Here is a 6,676-nt window from a genome sequence, read left to right on the forward strand (position 1 = left end):
AATTCCTGCTTTGATATTCTCAGATTTTAATTTCTTTTCACTGTAGACCCGAATAGATCAGTTTTCTGGGTGAACAAAAGTTCTTCCATTTAAATATCAAAGACCTTAAGTAAACATATGCCTGTTGGCTCTTACAACTGTTGAAACCGTGGGAAAGCAGGGCCGATAGGAAAGAAATTCTGACGGCAAACACTCGGTGACTCTTCATTGAGAAGCAAGAGTGGCCCCTGCAGAGCTCCTGGATACAGACCGAGGGACGGTCGCCTGTGACCGGGGACCGAGCAGGTCTCTACAGCTCACGCCGCGGGCTAACACCTGCTGCCACGCAGACAGGGGACAGAGCGGTGAGTGGGGCAGAGTGCCAGGACACGCGTCCAGGTTGGGGAGAATGCCTGCAGGACCAGAAGGGGCCCGCGCGGCCGGTCCTGCCAAAGGCATCGCCACGTGATGTGGCACTGGAAACGGGCGCGTTCTCCACACAGGGCCCGTTGTCTACACCTGGCTGCTGCGCCGTCCACCGTCCTGCTCACTGCCCCGTCATTTGAAGTGAGAGACATTCACAGTTAGTTTTCCACTGATGGCTCCGGCCTCCGGGAGCCACCGTGGGTAACGAATGTGCAGACAGTGAGTGCAGGCTCTCGTGGCCGCAGCGGGCGCTCCGACTCTGACCCGGCGGTCAGAGACGCAGGGTCACCGAGGGTCACAGAAAGCCCTTCACGGAGAAGCCGTTCGGAGAACACGGGCTCGCAAGCCACAGAGACCTCGCTCTGCTCGGCAGCAGGCATGACTTTGACCTAGTTACTTAATCTTTTGAATCTCAGACTTCTCGCTTGTCGTGGGAATAAGGACAGTCCCCGCCTCACCTGGGGATCACGAAGGTTAACCAGAGGGCCTACGAGTGACCATTGCCACAAAACGGCACGATCGCTCGAGTCCGTTACCCTTAACATTGCCACGAGCAACGCGCTTCTACACAGTAAAACCTTTGTGGTCCGGTTTTTAAAGTTTCGACTGTATTTTGATTTACGTTATCCTGAGTTCAAGGTTAAGTGCCGGTTCAGGTGATGATGAATAAAGATCAGACTTGATGTTATTTTATGAACTTGGAAATGCTCGTTTCCAACCTCATGATAAGTTTTATTTTTTTCTCTATGCGTCACAAACAGTTTTAAGCGAGGGGAGCTCTGCTCCGAATCTCCTCCTGTCTAGAGGAGGAGCGTTTGAATCGAGTAAAATAAATAAATAAGTAAAACCAGGAAAATCTGATTACCTGGAAGATAATCCCGACTGTGGAAAAACGTATCAGGCCAACATTCAGGTGAGCATTATAGGGAAGATAATAAAAGTACACATTTAAAAATAGCAAGCATATAAAACGCACGGGACGTAGCAAACATTAGAAACTTTATTATAAATCGAAGACTGACCGTATAACTCTGCCTCGCGGAGGTGTGCGGTGCGTGGCAGAGATGCGGAGTCTGTAGCATGGGGCGGGATCACAGCCATCGGACGGCGGAGGGAACAACCGTCAGCCCGAACCGCGACGAGTTATGGTTTCTCATTAGGCAAACGTGTCTTGAATTTCCCCATTACGGAAGCGTTATTACACCCAGTACCTATTGACCTCTAGGCCGCAAATCAAAACCAGCCAGATTTACAACTCCGTCTGCGTTGGCGTGCACCGCTCCTCCGTCCCCTGGAACAGCCTCGCCTGACACTCATGACTGCAGACTGGCCGCCTTGCACGTTAGAAGTTTTAGACTTCTCTTAAATGAAAAAGCAGCAACATGAGGAAAGGTTGTGTATAACACATTGAAAAGAATTAAGTCTGAGCGTTTACTTACCTAGCCAGAAAAGAAGGGACATATTTAAATTAGCAGCCTGGCCGTCTTGCAGATGACGAGGCATAGAAAACAAGTATTGTAAGGAATGCGATCACCTTCGCTTTCTTTCCATAGATTTTTAACTAAAATACAGTAATCGTCATAGACCTACTTTCTATCAAATCTGTCTTTGGCCAAAAGGAAATAGAGGCCAAGACAAAGTTTACTAAATAAGAATAATAGGGAACGGGGAGCACGTCTGCTTTACACACAGAAAGTCCTGGGTTCGTGCCCCAGTGGAGCCACAGTCCATGGTCTATGGCCATGACGCCCTGAACAAGCCCGATGTCTGATCTCGGCAGCTAAGCAGGGTCGGGCCTGGTTAGTACTTGGATAGGAGACCACCTAGGAAGACCAGGTGCCGTAGACATAAATAATTTAAAAAAAAAGAAGAAGAAGAATAGTAAATGAGGCCTCATCATGCCCCACCTGCTAAGGACAGCCCATGTGAATCTTTCCTTGGTGATGACGTATCATTTAAACCCCAAACAGTTCCTTCTTGTAACTAAGCACATAAAGCAATGAGACTCACAGCAATATTCCAGAAACATCGTTTCCAGGTGGGACATTAAAATGGCCGGGTGACTTGAAGAGGGCAGCAAGAGCCATTGATGGTGGCCACCGCTTACCGAGAATTCCTTAAAAGGCACCCAATGGCCGTATTTTCTGCTGCTGTCTGAACATCTTCAAAATACAGAGCTCTCCTGCGGCGTTGGGCGAGGCCACATTGTCAGCGCGTCAGGCGGCGTCTCCTGACACGAACCATCTGGTGGAAATGCAATTGGTTGGCGTTCACCATAATCCGACAGGGACTAGAAAGCGGTGATTTTACCAGGGACTCAGGCCAACCCAGCTCGTTGGCGTGATCAGTTCCGCCTTCGCCTAATTCCGTGACGTCACCGCAGTCCCTGATGTGTCCCCATTTCCCGTGAATGTAACAGCCACCACCAGTGTCAGGCTCACAGACAGAGCTTGCTAACTAGGGTTTTAGTGCTTGTTTTCATCTAAAGATCAAGATAAAGATGAATCCCAAAAAACTTGACAAGTGAATTTGAGGATATTGGTTATTTTAGATTTAATATGTAATATACTACTAATTGCGATAAAACTAACTTGTAATTTCTGAAGTGTATTATTTCGTCTACACAAAGAATTTAAAAGAATTTAAAGATCAAGGGGAAAAAACACTGAATGCTAAGATTAGTATGTAATATTATTTGTTCTTACAGGTTTTTAAATTCCTCATTTTAACCATTTAGATTCATCTTTTTTTCTTTTTTTTTTTTTGGAAAAGATATTCTTTCTTTAATGAATACTTTGGTAAAATGGCCCTATTCGTTAAAGATAAATGACTGTATTGTATGTCTGAAGCACTGCTGAGTTACAGAATTTAGAACGCGTGTTAACATTTACAGTGTGATCTCTGCAATTCTCTCTCTACGACTGAGCCTTGCCTGCAGGCATTTAAACACACCATATCTTTTCCTGCCTTTAAATTAAATGTACGTATATTTACTACAAAGAAGAAAACACCCTTTCTAAGACCTAACCCACCCTCTGCCCCTGAAACTGTGATTCGATGCTTTCAGTCCTCTACGTATTTTAACCTCTTGACAATGTTGTGTATTGGCATAGACGTCACTTAAGCCGACCAAGAAGCTATGTTGTCTCTTCAAAGAGCTGGCTTCGAGGCAACGTGCGCCCCACACCTCGCGTGCCGCCAGGACCATCCCGTCCCTCTCCCTGACCGCCTCCGTCTGCCGCGTGCTCTCCCGTCACTGCCTTGAGCTCCACACGCGGCTGCTCCTGTCACTACGCAGTCACAGCTCACGGAGCAGAACAGGACATCCGGCCCCCAGCTCCGGCCCCGCCCTATCACCCTCATCCGCTGGGGCCGTGTGCCTCTTCCTTTCACCAACAACTGTGACCAAGAGAATGGAGTAGTTAAGATGGGTCAAGTCGGGGTCAAGTGCGCTCTCTTGGCCTAAATGAACAAGGGGTTGAAGCCGGGACGACTGAATGACAGTTTTCACTCTGAGCTAGATCATATAGTTTCCTCATCATTTAGCTCGATCCCAGAGGATGACAACCAATACGCTGAGAAGTGGATGGGTGACAAATTTCTCATTCTTCCTTAAATATCACTTTCAACCAACTGAGTTTTTTCAAAGTTGAGAAAAAATTAAAGAAGCATTAAGAAAAAAATGAAACTTATTATACTTGTCCCATCTAATTCTTCTCTCGAAAGAAGATAAAATGGTTATCATCTAACATTTGGAAGAGAAGTAATTAAATGACCTGAACAGACACTTCTCCCTAGAGGACATGGCCAACAAATATATGAAAAGATGCTCAACATCGCTAGCTATTATGGAAATGCGAATCAAAACCACAATGAGATACCCTCTCACACCTGTCAGAATGTCATCAACAGAACAAGTAATAACAAATGCTGGAGAGGATGCGGAGAAAAAGGAAGCCTCGTGCGCTGCCGGTGGGACTGCGGCTTGGTACGGCCGCTACGGAAAACAGTATGGAGGGTCCTCAAAACACTAAGAATCGATCCACCACATGACCCAGCAATCCCTCTACTAGGTTTTTACCCCAAAGGCTTGAAAATATATTCGAAAAGATATTTTCACACCAATGTTCATAGCATTATTCACAGTGGCCAGGACATGGAAGCGAGCGAAGTGTCCTATGATAGAGGATCGGATGAAGAAGCTGCAGTACATATATATGATGGAGTATTACTCAGCCATAAGAAGAGATGAAATACTGCCATTTGCGACAACATGGATGGACCTTGTGATAATCATGCTAAGCGAAATAAGCCAGACAGAAAAATGAAAACCACATGATATCACTTATATGCGGGATATAAACCTGAAAGCAACAAATGAACAGGACAAACAAACAGAGACTCGTGGTCATGGACAATGGACTAGTGATTACCAGAGGGGAGGGGGTAGCGGGGAGGTAGACGGGGCAAAGGGGATCCAATATGTGGTGGCAGAAAGAAATCTAACTATGGGTGGTGAACACACAGTGTAAACATATGCTTTACTCTTAAAGTGTACAGCCGAAACTTACTGGATTTCGTTAACCGATGTCACCATTAAAAATTAATTAATTAATTAAATTAAAAAACAAGGGAGAAAAAAATAAAATAATTGTTGATAGATTAAAAAGAAGCAATTAAATATAATTAAACATTTTAAGTTGTCAGTCATATAATTTGTACCCTATTAATTTCAGATTTAGATTCAAAATATTTTCAGTACTTTTTAAATATTCAGCATATGTATTCATCTGTCAATAAAATGGATAGCTTCCTGTCCTAATAGTGTTTATAACACTATAAGTTACTGGAAACAATACTGTGGGTTATTAAAATGATGATGATGGCGATGTATTGTTTGGTTATTTAAATTTTTTCTGTATTCAAATTCTCTCATTAACACAAGTTGCAAATCTGTAAATCCTACAGTAAGTGATAGATCATGGAGCGCATTTTATAATTTTGCAACTTATGATTTGCTCTTACGTGAAACCTCAAATACAGTAGAAAAATAATCGTTTTAGGCGTGTATCAAGCGAATGAGGAAGAGATTCCCAGGAAAATGTAGATTAATGACATAGCTTCATTGATACAGTGGGCGTTTGGTTTCGTGTCATTTTATTATTTTACTGAGAGATTTTACATACAGTTTCTGCAGGATGAGATGAAGGGCACGGAACTGTGCTCGGGGACATTAAGCACCAATGGACAGAGAATCTCAGCGACTGTATCGTCTATTTTCGTTAAGGTTTGTCTTTCCCCGAGATTAGGTCTCAGCATCTTTCAGGCATCAGAGCCTTTTCTGTCACCTTCGGGACTTCGCCAGCAGCCAGTGTTTGGATTAAAGTCCATGTGCTGTTTGCTGCCGGGGTCAGTTTCCCTCTAGCAGACCGGAAGGCGGCAAGCGGCTCCCTGTCAAAACCACGTCATTCACTCTTCCTGACGAAGCCACAGCAGAGCCGACAGGGAAATGCGCTGCGTGCAGGACGTTGCTGTGCGTCCCCCTCCGAGGGTTAAAAAGCTCATAGAATTGTTCGGTTGCTTTTCCGCTGATGCTCTCACCTTCACGGACAGTTTCATTGATCTTTTCATTAACCGCTTATCCTCTTATTTTCTTTGGATATGGAGAGTTTGTATATTCACGTGAGACAAACGGCAGATGAATTATATATTAGTAATCATAATAGTGAACGGATATAACCTTTACTTTCCCAAAGTGCCTTCATTATCCACTGAGCGTACTACATGCTGGCCACATTGATAGGTAGGTACGTTATGGACCCCACCTAATGTTCCTTCCAGCAGGAATACTTCTTATGTGACAGAGTTGACAAACAATGAGACTCAGATGTTACAGGGCGAGGGAGGAAGCTTACGTCTGACTCTCACTTTCTGTGATCCAAAATCTATACTTCGCCATATAATCCTTCAGTCTACTTTTCTTTCCCTGTTAGTCATCTTAGATTTTACGACCAACACACAGGTGCAGCCAAAATGTACACACGCTGATACTGGGAAGTGATCGGCTTGGCATTATGTTATAAAAGAATTAAATGAAAAATGAGAAAATTTAGATTCTCAAACTTTTAGGTAAGCGCCATAACACCTAACTTCTCTGACTAGTTTTGAAAAATAGCATGGACCTCATACTCCAACCCTCTTAAAAATCTATCGCTGAACTATTTTCAACATGTGCAAAGAAGGGAGATGAAGCCATGTGCATGACAAGCAC

General features: G+C 44.2%; 1 pseudogene; it reads left to right on the forward strand.

The window, feature by feature from the left end:
* Positions 1-2,137: 2,137 nt before the first annotated feature.
* On the forward strand, positions 2,138-2,253 carry LOC111733151 (annotated as a pseudogene).
* The last annotated feature ends 4,423 nt before the right edge of the window (positions 2,254-6,676 follow it).

The sequence above is a fragment of the Pteropus vampyrus genome, unplaced genomic scaffold, assembly GCF_000151845.1.
Source record: "Pteropus vampyrus isolate Shadow unplaced genomic scaffold, Pvam_2.0 Scaffold530, whole genome shotgun sequence".
Taxonomy (NCBI): domain Eukaryota; kingdom Metazoa; phylum Chordata; class Mammalia; order Chiroptera; family Pteropodidae; genus Pteropus; species Pteropus vampyrus.